At 43.6% G+C, this 17,473-nt stretch overlaps 1 protein-coding gene across 1 annotated transcript in view; it reads right to left on the bottom strand.

Moving 5' to 3' along the window:
* Nucleotides 1-17,473, bottom strand: part of LOC132805861 (formin-like protein 3) — a 159,986-nt gene that overhangs the window by 108,552 nt on the left and 33,961 nt on the right. The window lies entirely within an intron of this gene.

The raw sequence follows: 17,473 nt of genomic DNA, 5'->3' as shown, positions 1-17,473 counted from the left end.
AAATTCAATTAATAAAACTGGAATTGACAGGTGGTCTCAGTAATGTTTGTAAACAAAAACCCATCTAGTTCATTAAAACCTTTAGAGGAAATCTCTTGTCCTTACCTGGCCTGGCCTACAGGAGACTCCAGATGTACTGCAATGTAGTTGAATCTTAATGGCCCTCAGCTCAAGTAGGAATAGACAACAAAGCTGGTAATACCCACACAAGAATAAAAAAAAAAATCAGTAATTCCAACGGAGCTCTGGTACAATAGTGTGGCTTTTTTTGAATCAGATCAGAATCCTTTCTCTCTCTCCAATCTTGAGATGAGAAGATTAGACTTCTCTCTTTGGCATTGCCTTTCTCTTCAAGTAAGTTGAATTAGCTACTCACCAGTGACACTGCTTGCAGCTTTGTGGTCCTGTTCAGCTGCTGAGACCCTATATAGAAGGCCATTCAGCCCATTAACCCTGTTCAATCTTTCAGTTAGTCATGGCTGATCTTGGGCGTCAACTCCACGTTCCCAGTCACACTCTGTATCCCTCAATTTTCTGAGAAACCAAATTGCGGTCTCTCTCCAGCCTTAAAAATACTCAATGATGGAACATCCACAATCCTCTGGAGTTCAGAATTTCAAACAAACAGTCACCACCCTCAGAGATTTTTCATTAGTCCAAAATGGTCAACCCTCTTATCATTGGGGTCACTGTGCAAAAACTAGTGGTCATTCATTTTTAAAAAAGACAAGCAATATTTATTTCCTCTCTGAGGGTCACAAGCGTTTCAAGCTTTTACTGAAAAAGGTGGAAGCAGAGTACTTGAATAGTTTTAAGACAGTGGCAGATAGATTCTTGATAAGGCAATGGAGGTGAAAGGTTAGTGGGATATATGGGAGTATAGATTTGAGGTTCCAAATCAGGTCAGTTGTGATCTTACAGCAGAGAAGACTCAAATGGGCTGAATGGCCTACTGCTCCTTTTTGGATGTAAACTATTGCCCCTAGATTCCTCAGCCGGGCTTGGGGGGGGGGGAAAAACAACCTCTCAGAATCAACCCTGTCAAGAACCTTCAGAATCTTGTCTATTTCAACGAAACTCCCTCTCATTCTTCTAAACTCCAGGGAATTTATTCAGCCTCTCATCATTGTCCCTGGGAGAGAAGGTTATCCAATCTAGTCACACTTTGCTGAACCATCTCCAATGCAAGTGTATCCTTTCTTAAATGTGAAGACTTAAATATGACCTTGCTGCAGAGACATACGGGTTAAGCAAGGGGCCAGCTTGTGTCCTCTTCACAACTTACCTTAAAATGAAACACAGTGCCGAACAAGCCTTATCCCTTTTAAGGCATCTAGACAGATGCACTTGATGGAGAGGTTGCCTCATTGGACTCACTGGACACAAACTATAGCAAGAACCAGCAAAGTAGGTCAGGAGGTACACATGAATCCCTGGTTTGCTCCTTGGGGGAGAAGCCACATTGACAAGAACTGGTAGGATAGCAGGAAATAACTGGGTTTTTTTTTAAAAAATGTTTAGATTTTTAAAGATTGAAAGTCAATCCATAGGAGACAAGCAAGTTGTTGCAGAGATGAGGGTCAGCCAGAATCTCCCAGAGAGTTTACCATTCGAATGCTGAACCTTCAGTGGATGTCTGCTGGAACCTTTTGGAAACAGTGAAGGTAGGCTAAATATGGCCTGGTGTTTTACAAGGGGTTCCACTTGTGACAGGGCTGCTCCTTTAACAAGGTCATGTTGTGCTGGGCTTTTTATTTCCAGTGAGGCCGTGAAAGACACAGACTCTGAAAAGTCTCAGTTGAAGGGTTTCAGGGCCAATTTGATTAAAGCTAACAGATACCACCTCAGGCAGAAGGCTTTCAAGTTAAAAACACTTGTCCAATGAAAAGGGGAGTAGCCAGTTTCCCAGCTCAGCTTTACTCTAGTTTGCTCATGTTACATTTATTTAAAACAACTGGCAAAGGTATGGTCTGAACTACTTTGAAATGTTTTGAGGGGGGTCTAGCCTGGTCCATAACACACTGAAATCCCAGTAGTAGGACAGGAGAACTCCATTTAGAGGCTTCCCCCCCAATCACCTTGACTTAGGGCTATGGGGGGCACTCGGAGATTTATCAAAACTCATTATCTTAAAAGTTCATATTGTTCCCATATCAAAATTTGGATCTAAAAAGCAGTAGCATGGAGAGGGACAGCCACTTTGGGCAATAATGGCAAACCGATTCAGTCTCTAACAGGAGCAGAAAGGAGACGACAAAAAGAACATGTATGCTTAGATATTAAAGGCATCAAGGAGAATGAGAGATAGCAGGAACATAGATGTTGAGCTATAGAATTAGCCATGATCATACTGAAGATATATTTTTAAAAAGCCACAGAAATTGCTGAAAGAGCTCAGCAGGTTTGGCAGCATCTGTGGAGAGAAATCAGGAGTTAACATTTTTGGGTCCAGTAATCCACCCTCAGAACTGGACCCGAAACATTACTTCTGATTTCTCTCCACCAATGCTGCCAGACCTGGTGAGCTTTTTCAGCAATTTATGTGGCTGTTTCTGACTTCCAGTATCTGCAGTTATGTAAGAAGACATCTGTTAGACCTCAGCTAGAGTATTGTGTCCAGTTGTGGGCCCCACATTATGGGAAAGATGTGAACACATTGGGAGAGAGACAGAGACACAGAGAGACCAGAAACGAGTTACAAGAATGTCTCCAGGAATGAGAAACTTCAATGAGGATAGATTGAAGAGATTGGGACTGTTCTTCTCGGAAAGAACAAGGCTAAGAGGAGATTTGATACAGATTTTCAAAATCATGAGTGGGATGGATAGAGTAGAGAGGGAGAAGCTGCTCCCCTTTGTACAAGAAAAACAAACAAAACGGCATAGACTTGAAATGCCGCCCAAAAGCAGCAAGTGAGATAAACCTTTCACTCAGCGAGTAGTTAGGGCATGGAATACATTGCCTGGAAACGTGGTGGATGCAGCTTCAATTGAAGCATTCAGTAGTTATTGGACAGTGTGAAAGGACTGGAGGGAAAAGCAGGACATTGCCTCATACCAATGATACTCATTTAACAAGCTGGTGCAGACATGATGAGGCAAATGGCCTCCTTCTGCACCGTATCAATTCTGAATGGCAGAGCAGGTTCAAAAGGCTGAATGACCTACGCCTGCTGCTAGTTTCAGTGTTTTGATGAAACTCTTGTATAACTCCACTGTGCGTGTCATGGCCTCTTGAAAGATGTAGGTCTCTCAGATAGTCATCTGCAGCATTCTACCAGCACTCTGTCAACTCGATGTGCACCCTAATGTATTTCACATCATCACTAAAGTGGCTGTTTCAATGCAACTGGAGCCCCAATCTCCCCTCTCCTTGTCCACACCTCCTCTCTGATGGCTTCTCACAAACAATACCTTTCTCCTGCATCTCTCAGAATCAGTAATGATCATCGGTTGCATTACCTCAGCAAAAATCAACTGGACATGGTACAGTCACACAAAGAGAACTATGCATGGTTCCAAAGTGCTGCATAAGTAAACTGCAGATATTTCAACCACTTTGGCTCTGCCCTCTGGGGCAGTAGTTTCAGCACAGTCTAAATAAGAGCCGACATCTGCAAGCCTCACCTCATGTCAAAGACAGGGTAGAAGTAGCTGGTTACACAGTGAGGCACCAGGAAGGGGTTCAAAGCTTCCAACAGAACAGTCTGCGATTCTTCACTGGAGCTGGACTGATGAGTGTGGGTGACAGTGTTTAATTTCTGCCTTTTATTCATTTTTCATTGAGCCAAATCATCCTCTTCCTTCACTAAAACAGATTGCTCTTCCCCATCCTCGTTCCCAGTCCATTAGACATTGCTGGGTTCAAATGTTGGCCTATTCTCCCAAATACCCTTCAGCACACTCGGACATCATTCTAACGGAAAAAATTCAAATTAAATCTGGAGAAGCAGCAGCTTGTGAAATCCACTTCATCCACGACTAAATAAGAGCAGGCGTGGTCCATTTGACGCATCAAGTCTGCTTTGCCATTCAACTCAATTATGGCTGATCTCCTACATCAACGTTATTTTCCCACATCCCTCAATGTCTTTAACATGTAGAAAAACCCTTTCTTCCCGTCTGAAATATTCAACAGTTACCAATCCATGGTCCACTGAGCCACAGAAAATATATGGCATGTGAAGAGGCCATTCAGCTCAGTGCATCTGTGCCAGCTGAGAACCTAGCCTGCCCTTTCTAAGCCCACCTTCCGGCACCTTGCCCAATACCTTGCAGGTTATAGCACTTCTGTTGCAGGTAGGCACCTTTTAACCAAATTCTGAACCACTAAATTGGACAGTGAATTCCAAACACTGACCACCAACTGGGTAAAAAGACCACTTCTACTGGTCACTTCAAAGCTGTGTGTCCTAGTAACTGACCTCTTTGCTGGGAAAAAAGAAGACTACTTTCTAGTCCACTCTATTCAGACCTCTCTGATTTGTACACCTTAAGTCACCTCTTAGCCTCCTCTGTATGATGGAAAACAACCTTAGTTTATCCGATCTTTGTCTTTTTTATAAAAAGGAGAAAGTTGTGCAATCTACTGCCGTGCTTCCATAGGTTAAGTACACTACAAGATGCCCTGCGTTGTTGTCAGAATACAGTGATGTATCACATTAATGTGTCTCAAATGATTTTCACACTTTGGGTGCTGTTTGAACTGCTGGCAATGGCAAACTGGGGGAGAGGGGGGGGGGGGGGGGGGGGGGGGGGGGAGACAGAGAAAAAGAGGAGAGAGAGAAGACACCTGCACTTGCCAGCCATAATGACAAAGCCATTCCAACATGAGACAATTGGGAATGAATACTTACAGTGTGTGGATTGTGAGGTCAGTGGGGATGAAAAGAGGGGTTACCATTGTGGGTGTTGAGGGAGGGGGGATGTCATGGGATCATGGCAATTGATCTGGTTATACTCCCCAGTGTGTGAGTGGGAGAAGTACAGATGGGAGTAGGGTAGAAAAGAGTATTCCCATTCGTGCATAATAACTTGCAATCTCAAAAAGACCTCCACTGTATACATTTGGGTCCAAAAGGAATTCAGATAATCGATATAAACAGGTCATAAATCTAACATTAAAAACAGCCAGGTTCACCTACTGCAGGAGAAATGACAACTTCGCCATCCCACTCCCAATGCAGTTGCCAACCACAATTAAATCTATTCCTGGAGGTTTCAATCACATGATTTGCCATCACACTTCATCCATTCAAATGAGCCAACATGGCAATCGTCATGACCCACTGCCACCTACACCACTGAAAAGCAAAAACAAAACCTCATTATCCAATTAGATGAAACAAACATAGAAACTAGGTGGAGGCGGCCATTCAGTCCTTCCAATCTGCTCTGCCACTCGATTGTAGACGATCACCCAACTCCGTACCCTGTTCCGGCTTTCCCCCCATACCCTTTGACGTTTTTAGACCCAATAACTATATCTAACTCCTTATTGAGAAAACAATGTTTTGGTTTCAACCACTTTCTGTGACAGAGAATTCCACAGGCTCCCCACTTCCTGGGTGAAGGCATTTCTTCACATCTCAATCCTAAATGGCCTACCCCATATCCTTAGACTGTGACCCCTAGTTCTGGACTTCCTGGTCATCAGGAATACCTTTTAGATTAGATTACTTACAGTGTGGAAAGAGGCCTTTCGATCCAACAAGTCCACACCGACCCGCCGAAGAGTAACCCACCCAGACCCATTCCCCTACACCTAACACTATGGTCAATTTAACATGGCCAATTCACCTAACCTGCACATTTTCTGGACTGTGGGAGGAAGCCAGGGCACCCGGAGGAAACCCACGCAGACACAGAATGTGCAAACTCCACACAGGCAGTTGCCTGAAGCGGGAATTGAAGCCGGGTCTCTGGCACGGTGAGGCAGCAGTGCTAACCACTGAGCCACCGTGCTGCCTACCCAGTATCCTTCCTGCATTTACCCTGTCTACCTGTTAGAATTGTATTGGAAACTTATGAAACTGTCAAGGTCTTATTTCTCCCTCTTATTTCATATCTGAAGAGAAATGTTCAAAGAAAATAACAAAAACATTGTTCATTCATGTCCCTGTGATTTATTCCATCAGAGTTGCTCAAAGCAGCGTCCTGGAGATCAAACTTGAATTTTGGGACACTCCAAACCTAATCCTGGAGGTCAGCAACCTTACACCTTGCACCCCACAGTCCCTTGACCTCGACACAAACCCATCTGTACAATGCATTAGCTCAAGTGTCTGGCTGTGAACACAGTTACACAGGCAAATCCAGACGTAGAGAATTTCAAGAGACAAAAGTCAATTTTCACAGACAATCTCAGTCTCTAAAAGGCCTACGGATTCCATCCTACCCCCATGCCCCTACGCTGCAAGTTCACAATCCACAGTCAACTCCCGTTTTTATGAAGGCGAAGAAATTCCTTTAATTCTCAAAGAGGTAAAGACTGGGGGGTTAATGCATGGGTTTAAAACAAACATACAAAATGTGAAATCCAAAATCAGTTTTACCCTTTTCATTTCTGCATGCAAATGTTTTTTCCCCCCAAAACAAAAGCATTTTGTGCAGTTTTCAGAACACAGTGGGTTTTCATTCTTTAAAAGAACAACGAGGAAATCAAACTGGTTATCAACAAATACCTTTCATTATAGGACAGTGCAGAAAACCATTTGGCACAAATGAGTCTGTGCAATCCAGTTCGTGCCATACCTCCACACCCCATCCCCAAGCAATTGCTTTCCCCTGTTTGGATATTCATACAATTACCTCTTGACGGAGACTGTTGAATTTGTACATACCGTCCCGTATGGCAGTGCATTCCAAATCCAAATCACTTGTTGAAAAGGAAAGGTTTTCTTCATGGAGCCTCACGTTTTTATGCCAATCGTCTTAAACCTGCGCCCTCTGGTTATTGAACCTTCAGCCATGTCTCTGTACTCTCAGGCCTCCCTGTTCTCCCTGCTTTGGAGATGGCCAAAAATTGGGATGCTCCAAAAATAGAGGAAGCTTGGGCACCAGTGGGGGCTGCTGGAATACTCAGCCACCTGCTATCAGCATGCAGATGGATTGTAGTCAGTTTCCATCGGGCTTATTAGTGCCAAAATTGACAAGTAGGGATTTAAAGTGACATTGGAAAACATGGCGTGTGTGTACTTGCATGTGGGAGGTGGTGGCATAATGGCAATGTCAGTGGACCAATACTCCAGAACCCCATGTTCTGCAGGAACTTCCCAAGCTTGTCCACCACCTACAAAGTACAAGGCAAGATGGTGATGGAATACTTGTAGGCTGAGCGTAACTCCAACACCATTTGAAACCACCCAGGACAAAGCATCTTATGTGATTGCATCCACATCATAGAGTCATAGAGATGTACAGCATGGAAACAGACTCTTCAGTTCAATTTGTCCAAGCCGGCCAGATATCTCAACCCAATCTAGTCCCACTTGCCAGCACCCAGCCCATATCCCTCCAATGCTTTCCTGCTCATATACCCATCCAGATGCCTTTTAAAATGTCACAATTATACCAGCCTCCACCACTTCCTCTGGCAGCTCATTCCATACACGTACCACCCTCTGCGTGAAAAAGTTGCCCCTTGGATCTCTTTTATATCTTTCCCCTCTCACCCTAAACCTATGCCCTCTAGTCTGGACTCTCCGACCTCAGGGAAGAGACTTGGTCTACTTATCCTATCCATGGCCCTCATGATTTTATAAACCTCTAAACAGTCACCCCTCAGCCTCCCAACACTCCAAGGAAAACAACCCTAGCCTATTCAAGCTCTCCCTACCGCTCAAACCCTCCAACCCTGGCAACATCCTTGTAAATCTTTTCTGAACCCTTTCAAGTTTCACAACATCTTTCCAATAAAGGAGACCAGAATTGCACGCAATATTCCAACAGTGGCCTAACCAATGTCCTGTACAGCCGCAACATGACCTTCCAACTCCTGTACGCAGTACTCTGACCGATAAAGGAAAGCCTTTGTACCAAATACCTTCTTCACTATCCTATCTACCTGCGACTCCACTTTCAAGGAGCTATGAACCTGCACTCCAAGGTCTTTGTTCAGCAACAGTCCCTAGGACCTTACCATTAAGTGTATAAGTCCTGCTAAGATTTGCTTTTCCAAAATGCAGCACCTCACATTTATCTAAATTAAACTCCATCTACCACTCCTCAGCCCATTGGCCCACCTGATCAAGATCCCGTTGTAATCTGACATCAACACTCAGCTTCAGCACATGGTGCACTGCAGAAATTCATCCAACCTTCTTAGACAGCACGTTCCATACCCACAGCTGCCTTAAAGCGCCAGAGACCCAGGTTCAATTCTAACCTTGGACAACTGTGTGGAGTTTGCTCATTCTTCCCTTGTCAGTTTCCTCCGGGTGCTCCAGTTTCCTCCCACATTCCATTAATGTGCAGGTTAGGATGGATTGGCAATGGGAAAATATGGGGTTACAGGGATAGGGTGAAGGAGGATTTGGTGTGAATGTGATGCTCTTCAGAGGGTCAGTGCGGACGCGACAGGCTGACTGGCCTCTTTCTGCACTGCAGCGATTCTACGATTCCATCAACGAATCCTGCATTAATCAAAGAGGGACCCGCCTCCTATAGCAGGTTTGTTCCTTCCTGACCAGCCCAAACTTTGAGAATGAAGTGAAATGTGTTACAAGAAAAAAAATGTTTAAAATCACCAAAACTGTGGCAAGTTTTGGATTTTTTTTTTTTTAAAAATACCTCCATCGGAGGTCTTTTCTTATTAGTAAAGATCGATTGATGGACCGTGCATGGAAGAGCAAGGGACTGTAGAGGCAAGAACATTTAAGGCATTTTCAATGTGGTACCTGTGCTATTCAGGTGTTTTCTCTGAACTCTCTTGAAAAGCAGGTATTGGCACCTCTTCCAACAGCAATCAGGGCAACAATCTACAGTAAGAAGCCTGGCTGATCATCCCCACTCACTGGCAGCTCAAGGTCACCAGTTCAACGAGAACACCGCAAACCATTTTCTGAGATGAGCTCAGCTAATGCAGCACAGATGAGAAACTGAAGTTAAGAACTGGGCAGGTAGGAGTCTACCAATCTGGGAGTGCATTTTCCCTACAGAGGTATGGAGGGGGCCAACAGCTTTTCCAAAAAGGAACCAATGAAAAGATGGTATGGGCATAGTTTGATTTACTGTGTTTAAACATTGCTATGCTTTTAAGTAAACCATTCCATTTCAGTCCCAAAAATGACCACTTAAAAATGTTTTTAAAAAGGGCCTCCGTTCGGAATGTCCTCATATAAACAACCCAACTGTGAGGCACTGAGTTGTATAACTCTAAAGTCAAAGCAAGGTCATAGTTAACAGTATCTCAAACAGCAGCACGGACAATAGCAGTGGTTTGCAAGCCAACTGCTAAGTACAGCAGTTTCCATTCTGGTAAAAAGTCCCTTTCTGAATCTCACAGCCAACCCCCTCCAATGTACATAGTCCTCTAAGCATCGACTCCCTGGGCAAAATAAGCAGCTCCGTGGCATTGAACTGGTTCTAGAAAATATGTGGGGGCAAAGTCCTTACGAGGCCAGTGTGTTCATCAGTTGACTGGACATAAGCCCCTCAATCTCAACTTTTGCCAACTCCTTGCATCCAAGTGTCTGCTGTCATTCAGCCACTGTTTCCTGTATAATACCACCATAGGTCTGTCCTTTCTCAGGACCATTCCTAGCTCGGAGCTGTTCCGTGTCCTCACAGGGTCAACAGCCTCCACATATTGTCGCATACGCCCCACTCTTTATCACCTCACTAGAACGTGTCTGTTGCAACAACTTTTCTTTCAGTACAATCAGCATTGGGCAGTCAGCCTGTATACTCAATATCCATCTTGCCCAGAATTTCAGAAAAATACCTAATTTCCATTTTTGAACTCCTATGTCAGAAGCCACAAGGTTTCAGTGCTGCTCCTTTGGAGGTGATGCAGAAGCAACACTCTGAAAGCTTGTGAATTCAAATAAACCTGTTGGACTATAACCTGGTGTCATGTGACTTCTGACGTCGTCCACCCAAGTCCAACACCTCCAAATCAGAACTCCTACTGAGACCAAACAGAGAATCCCTTGGGCTGATTAACAAAGTCCAAAACCTCAGTCATTGTTAGCATGGCATTAGCTGTTTGCTCAATTAAAGAAGGGGTTAAAAGTACACTCTTGGAAACTGCAGGAGCGTTGCAGGGTGTTGCACCTACAGCCTGCCACACAGATACAATAATTCCTGTTCTTTAGAGAACAAGTAGAGAAAACTCCCTGGGTAAAATAAGCAGCTCTGTGCTGCTTTTAAAAACTTAAATATAGGCTTACAGCAGTGGACTGCATACATATTGCATATAGGACATTGACTTAGTCTTACAGCAGATCCAGTTTACTGAAGAGATTTGCCCATAAAGAGAACGCCGTCCCTGATTATTGGGAGGCACTGGATAATTTTTTTTATCAGTTTTAAGATCGTGGTGACTTTTTTTTTTAAAAAAGTCAAGCGATGGGCACGGTCTTAGTCTAAACTAAGTCAGGCCTATCAAACAACACTAGTGTCTTAAATTATGTGGTCTTAAAACACTTTGAGAAACAAATGGCATTGTGCCCAATACTGGCAACTGTATAATTGAGGATTATCCTTTATGCTAAGGAAACAAGTATGCATCGTTCAGGCTGGAGGCCTTACCAGCAAAATTCTTGCCCAAACACTGCATGTACAGTGGACCCTACAATGAAGTACTCAAAACTAACAAATCCAGGAGAGATCAGGTAGTCACTTAATTTTATTCTTTTCTGGGATATAGGCATTGGTTTTGTTGTCCATCCCTAAATGCCCTTGAACTGAGTGGACGGCTCGGCCATTGCAGAGTTAACCACACCAATCTGGGTCTGGACACACTTAGGCTAGATCAGAGGTAGAATTGCTACTGCACAGTGATGATCGCTTGTTCCCTCAAGGATATCAGTGAACTAAACAGTTTCATCATTAGCAAGACTAGCTTTCGGTTCCAGAACTGGTTAGGCCATTTTCGGAATACTGCATGCAATTCTGGTCTCCCTGCTCTAAGGATGTTGTGAAACTTGAAAGGGTTCAGAAAAGATTTACAAAGGATGTTACCAGGGTTGGAGCGTTTGAGCTACAGGGAGAGGCTGAATAGACTGGGGCTGTTTTCCCTAGAGCATCGGAGGCTGAGGGGTGGCCTTATCGGAGGTTTATAAAATCATGAAGGGCTTGGATAGGGTGAATAAACAAGTCTTTTTCCTGAACTAGGGAGTCCAAAACTAGAGGGCATAGGTTTCAGATGAGAGTGGAAAGACTTAAAAGGGACATGAGGGGCAAATTTTTCACACCGAGGATGATGCATGCATGGAATAGAATGGGCTGCCAGAGGTGGTGGTGGAGGCTGGTAGAATGACCACATTTAAAAGGCATCTGGATAGTATATGAATAGGAAGGGTTTATGGGGGAATATGGCAAATGGGGACTAGATTAATTTAGGATATCTGGTCGGCATGGATGAGTTGGACCGAAGGGACTGTTCCTGTACATCTCTATGACTCCATTGAACCTAAATTCCAAACACTGCAATGAAGTTTGAATCTGTGGCCCCAGATCATTCACGTGGGCCTTGAAATTATTAGCCCAATAACTTCATTATGCTACCATCTTTGCACATTTGGATACAATTCAACCAGGAAAGGAAAGTGATCTTACAAATTCCCAAGCTGAGCCAGCCATCCCTCCAAAGTCTGATATATACTCCACCTGTGAAATCCTGAACCAGAGTCTCAGTAACATTGGGAACCTGGCTTTATTATTAACATGCTGGTCCATATTCTCAGAAATCCAAAGCAAGACCGATATCTATATACATTCCTCACTCAACAAAAGTTCACTATTTTTTTTTAATTGACAATGCCCATTTTACACGGTGTTTCACTTCAATATCTCACATCAAACTAAATAGGCTCAAAGCAACCGATAAGTCTTTGACCCCATTATCCTTGTTGCTGTCTCCATGGCTGCAGTTACTTTACTCTCAAACACAGCTTTCACATTCCCAGCAGAGAGACACATTTACAGAGGGTGTGGATGCAGAGTCAGGCACAACAGTGAACCTGCAAATCTCCGACCTCTGCTCCTTTTTGGGAGTGTGCAACTGGCAGACATGTCCTTTGTAGCCAACTTTAAACCAACTTCTCCTGTTACATATCAAAGTAAAATAACCCAAACCTTAAGCCATCCATTCAAAATAAATGAACTCCGTAGAATGCATAAAACAGCTGCTATTGCTTGCACAGATGGATAGGGAGGGCAGAAATTGCATCTGAAATAGTGGGTGCAGTTTTGGTATCCTTACCAAAGGATGGATGTTCTGGCGATGGAGGGAGTGCAATATAAGGTTTACCAGACTGAATCCTGGTATGGTAGGGCTAATGTATGAAGAGAGATTGGATCAAATCAGAACTATATTCACTGGATTTTGGATAAATAAAAAAAAAGGGGAGATTTCACAGAAGTCTCCAACGTTCTAACAGGACAAGCCAGGGTAGATGCAGGAAGGATGTTCCCGATGACCAGAGAGTCCAAACCCAGGGGTCACAGTCTAAGGATACTGGGTAGGCCATTCAGGACGGAGATGAGGAGAAATGTCTTTACCCAGGGAGTGGGGAGCCTGTGGAATTCTCGATCACAGAAAATGTTTGAGGCCAAAGCACTGAATATTTTCAAGAAGGGGTTAGATAAAGTTCCGAGGGCTAAAAGGATTTGGGGAGAAAGCAGTACCAGGTACTGAGTTGGATGATCAGCCATGATCATATTGAATGGCAGCACAGACTCAAAAAAAAAGGACTAAATGGCCCACTCCTGCAACTATTTTCCAATGTTTTTATGTATCCAAGCCCGATTAAGATCGAATACATGGAGATCCAAGATGGCGGCGACTCAGCAAGTCTGAGTCTACAGAGCCCTTCCCAAAACCTGGGAAAAGTGGGTTTCCTGCCCCCACCACACTTGCCAAACCACCCAAAAAATTTCTTTAATCTTAATTAGCTGCTGAATATTATATTTAAATAGTCTAATACTGAGTGGATAATGAGTAAATCAAAGGGACCCCGCAGCTCTCAGAAAACAAAGACCCCTCCCCCACCCTCCTCTCCTCCGGCTGCAGCTGATGTAAAAACTGGCCTTATAGAGATGATTGCTAGATTGGAATCGACACTCGTCAATTTCATCGCAGAATCCCGACAGAGATGGAATGCATTCGAAGAAAAGCTGCAGAAACAGAATCACTCTATCGGAGAATTACAGGGCCAAGTGGAGGGGGCGGAGCTAAAGGCCACGACCTCCGAGGCTGCAGCTCAAACAGCTGCAGAACAGGTGCGAGCTCTGGAGCAGAGAGTCAGGGCCTTTGAAATCTACATGGATGATATTGACAACAGAAATCGGAGAAAGAATATTCGGTTGCTGGGCCTTCAAGAACAAGAAGGGAAAGAACAGTTAGTAGTATTTCTGGAGCGATGGCTGCCCCAGCTTTTAAACCTGGGGGCTGAAACCTGATCGGGTAAGGGTGGAGTGGGCCTACCGGGTCGCAGTACGCGGATCTGGCCCAAACCAGCGCCCACGCCCGGTCCTGTTCCGGCTGCAGAGTTATAGGGAGAGGCAGATACTCCTGGATGCCTCCAGAAAGCTTGGAAAGGATCCTAAAGCTATGATTCATGAAGGATCCAAGATTATGTTATTTCAGGACTTCTCCCCGGCTTTGGCACAAAGAAGGAAGGCGTTTGATGAGGTGAAGAAATGTTTAAGGGACTTAGATATTCAATACACCTTACGCTACCCAGCGACGTTATGCTTTACCCACGAAGGATCCGAGTATAATTTTAGATCATCGGAAGAGGCCAAGAAACTTTTAGACTCGGTTAAATAAATCGTAAGAGACAATTTATGTTGGCTTGCCTCTCCCACACTCCGTGGGGAGAAATGGATACTTTATTCTACTTTACTTTTGCCTCTGGGAGCGGGGTTGTCTTCCTTGCTATGTTATTATACTTAACTGTAATCTGTTGGAGTTGTAATTTTATAGTTATGTGTGTTTGTACGTGGCATTGATGCTAGCAGATATACTCAGGTATAGGTGGGGAGGGGTGGGGGTGGGGCGCTCACTGTTAACTCTAGCTCGGTATTATATCTAAATCCTATTAAGGAGCGCCCGGGTCAAGGGTGGGACACTGTTTGGGAGAGGATATGGTGGAACGTTGGAAAGGTAGTAAGGCCCCCTGAGAACAAGGGGGAAGATCTCCATTCAAACAAGTTTAATTTTTTTTTTGTTCTTATTGTTTGGAAATAACTTCCTTTTTATCATACTGTTATGAGTGTATTAGAGAACATTTTCTCTTATTTGAAGGATGTAAGCGACTCAACTATACACTCTGGATGATTGTGGATTAGTTGAATTTTGATGATTATATATTTAAGATCTATTTTTATATTAATGTTTGTGCTTGAAAATTCTGCTTATTTTTGTAAATTTGTTAAAATGTTAAATTCCCAATAAAAATATCTATTAAAAAAAAAAGATCGAATACATTACACACACAAGTACTTTCCAGCACAGGACACAGGATAGTGGTCAGGGTGGTTTGCCCTATCTCAAACCATGATGCCAACTGAAGAGCTCCAACCCAACACTAACTGCAATCAATGCACACCAGCAGAGACAGAGCAGCATAAATCCCCTTTCAATTGGGCTGCAAGGTTTAGTTTGAGATGGCTTCCAGGCTTACCCCCTGACACACATCAGCTTCACTGAAAACCATTTCATGGCCTGTTGAGAACACAAGACGGGGAGGTGAACTGGGCTTCAAAGACCTGGTTCTGGAAAGTGTGTCTGGTTGAATGGTGATGTAATCTCTCCTTTAACCCAAATTTGCCCAAGAGTAGATTACTTAACCGCCAGGAGATCCCAAGAGAGATCCCCATCAACAATTGTTCACATGGTTACCGTGCCAACAAACACAAACTTCTGGGGGAGGGGTGAAGAAAGAGAAAGGGTGGGAGAGAAAGAGGAATTCTATTTGATTGCACGAGGCAATGAATCCTCAACGCAAATGGAACATTCATTAGCACTCATTACACTTTAACAGGACTTGCAGCTTCCAAAGAAAACACAGACTCTCAATCATTAAAGTGCGCAGACAGTATTTTCCCTGCACCCATCCCCCAAACTGCCTCTCCTTCGAGCAGCAATTCCCACATGGTAAAGCTCACTCGCAAGCATCAGCAATACCTTACTCTCATGGCTACTCCAACATCCAAGCCTGAACAACTTGCATTTATATAGCACTTCAGATGCTGTGAAACATCCCAAAGTGCTTTACAGGAGCTGTACCAGGACAGCATCTGACACCGAGCTGCATTTACTTGGACAGGTGACCAAAAGCTTGGTTTTGAGCATCATCATAAAAAGGAGATGAGAGATCTAGAGGCTTGTGGAGAGATTTTCAGAGTTTAAGGTCCAGGCAGCTGAAGATAAAGCGAATGGTGGAGCAAGAGGCATTGGGGATGGTTGTTAGCCAGATCTGGAGAAACAGAGATTGAGATTGTGGGGCCTGGAGACAATTGTTCAAATATTTTGACCGCAGAGGGATTTCTAAATGGTACCCATGCTTTCCCTCATCTGCACAGCTGCAGGATAGTGGACAGAACTAGGATTGAAGTTCAAACATCCAATTCATAGCTTAACAGCACTAAACTGTGCCTCAACTGTAATTAAACCACAGACTGAGGAAAGAACCAGAAACCTTACTAACCTTTGGTGACTTTGTACTGCAATGTGTTTTTATTGACTAAGTTGCCAAGTTATTTCATATTATTCTAGTTTATATAGATGTTTTTAAATGCATATTTTAGTTAACTTGTTGAAAGTAAGAAATGTACAGAACATTCTTCAAATAGCTAAGAATAGCTTGGATAAAAAGGAACTGGCTCTGCCATAACTCCAACCCATTCACTTTCGATTAAATTGTCATGACCATCACTCAAGGATCAAAAAGGAGCCCAGGGAACACTCCATCTCGCCATCACTCTGCAGTCAGAGACCTGGATTACATGCTTTGTGCAACAAAGGAAGGGAACATCAACATGAAATACAACAGATTATGTTTGTGTGGGTGCACCACACAAATTGGCCACCAAGCTGATCACCAATTGGTGAAGATCAGTGTGAAAGTAGTCAACAAGAGCTCACAGTGCCACCTTCTCCCCACAGCCCTGCACATTTTCCTTTTCAGATAATGATCTAATTCTCTTTAGAACAGTCCAATTGGCTCTGCTTCCTCCATGCTCTCAGACAGCAAATCCCAGAACCTAACCACTCGCTGTGGGAACTTTTTTCCCCTGTATCTATTGCTCCATTTGCCAATCACCTTAAAAATTTGCTCTCCGTTTTGCAGTCCTTCCACCAAGGGGAACGGTTTCTCCCTACCTACTTGGTCAGATTCCCTCCGTATTTTGAAAACTTCAATCCAATCTCCTCCAAGAAGAGGAGGAGTCCCAATTTACCTAGGTTACTGAAGTTCCTCATCTCCAGATCCATTCTTGTTATTTTTTTCCTGAATCATCTCTAATGCCTCACAGGAAACGTGTGGTACCCCAAACTGACAATACTCTGGTCATGAAACTGAACCAGTGTGTTTGACATAAAGTACAAGAGCAAGGGAGTTATGTCGATATAGATCAGGCCCAGGACGCCACATTCATTAATTTTATATACCCCCAGGCACCTCCACACCCTTTAGAATGGTGCCCTTTGTTTTGTAATGTCTCTCCACATTCCTCCTATCAACATAAGTTATTTCACATTAAATTTTAATGTGTTACTTGTCCACACATTCCACCAAACTATGTCCTTTTGAAGTATAATATTATCTTCCTTTCATCAGCCCTCATTGAAAAACTCAAGCACACTAGTTAACATCTCCCCAACAAATCTGTGCTTGATTTTCTTAATTAATCCACAAAGTGACCATTTGTTCTGACCTGAATAATCACTTCTAAAAAGGTTCCCCACCACCAAGGTGATAACAGGGGTTTAAAGATAAGATTAGCAACTATAGGCCAGTTTGTTTAGCTGTAATAGAATTTGTGGTTGGATAGGAGTGCAGCTGAAAAGGAATTCAGGGCTGGAGATGATGCAGGACTCAAAATGGTTAACTTCAGTATTGCCAAAAAGCAGCTAGAAGGACACATTAGACTAAGTGCCAGACAGGCAATATTGAAATGACGAAAAGTGAGACATGTCACCATGGTTTTTTGTCTTGCACTAATCAGGACAAATGGAAGAGTGCCAAATTTCCTGAAGAAGGGCTTATGCCCGAAACGTCGAATCTCCTGCTCCTTGGATGCTG

This window comes from Hemiscyllium ocellatum, chromosome X, assembly GCF_020745735.1.
Source record: "Hemiscyllium ocellatum isolate sHemOce1 chromosome X, sHemOce1.pat.X.cur, whole genome shotgun sequence".
Taxonomy (NCBI): domain Eukaryota; kingdom Metazoa; phylum Chordata; class Chondrichthyes; order Orectolobiformes; family Hemiscylliidae; genus Hemiscyllium; species Hemiscyllium ocellatum.
Note: the sequence above shows the minus strand (reverse complement) of the source record. Positions and strands in the feature narration are given on the sequence as shown.